The sequence below is a fragment of the Camelina sativa genome, chromosome 1 (assembly GCF_030686135.1).
Source record: "Camelina sativa cultivar CO46 ecotype springtype chromosome 1, ASM3068613v1".
Lineage (NCBI taxonomy): Eukaryota > Viridiplantae > Streptophyta > Magnoliopsida > Brassicales > Brassicaceae > Camelina > Camelina sativa.
Genome location: NC_141880.1, coordinates 14313320 through 14314055, shown reverse-complemented (window position 1 = coordinate 14314055; position 736 = coordinate 14313320).

Genomic DNA, 736 nt, shown 5'->3' with positions numbered 1-736 from the left:
TGTGAGCAAAAGTTGTTTGCTAAGTTGAGCAAGTTGATATGCTCAAATTAACCCTAGAGCTACTCTCTCAAACAAGAGATCAATGTAGTACTTAGGGGTCGAATCCACATAGACTCAAGATCAAACACAATAAATTATAGAGTTTTTGATATTACGCTAAACAGATTGAATTGTATTAAAAACAAAAGAAGACAATGCAAAATATAAAATCAGAGTGTTGTGAAATCAGAAAATCAAAAGGTTAAGCCTAGGGAATTTCTCAGGTAATTATGAAGTATTAAATCAATAGATTAATTAGGGTTCATGCAATAAAAATAAGATCTAAAACTCTAAAAAGTTTTGGTAAACTAATTCAGTTCTCACTGCAATTATTATCTAAATTTAAAACCTGAAAAATCCAAATCTCTTTGTAAAATTCTAGGTTAAAAATCAGCTTTAAAAACAGGTTTAGAAAAGTTCACAAAATCACTAATTCAAATATCTTTGTAAAAAGTAATTTTGCTCATCAATGGTTTTAATCAGGAAAACAATTTTATTCTCATATCAATTAATTTCCCTAAGATAATAATTCTAGGTGATCAATCAAGAACTATTGTGAAGAACAACCAAGGATGAAGATCATAAAAGATTAAGAACGCTAAAAATCACAGATCTAATAAATCATAAAAACCCTGTGAAAAACCCTAAACTTAACAAGCAAACTACTCAGACATGTTTAATGAAGAACAAAACATCT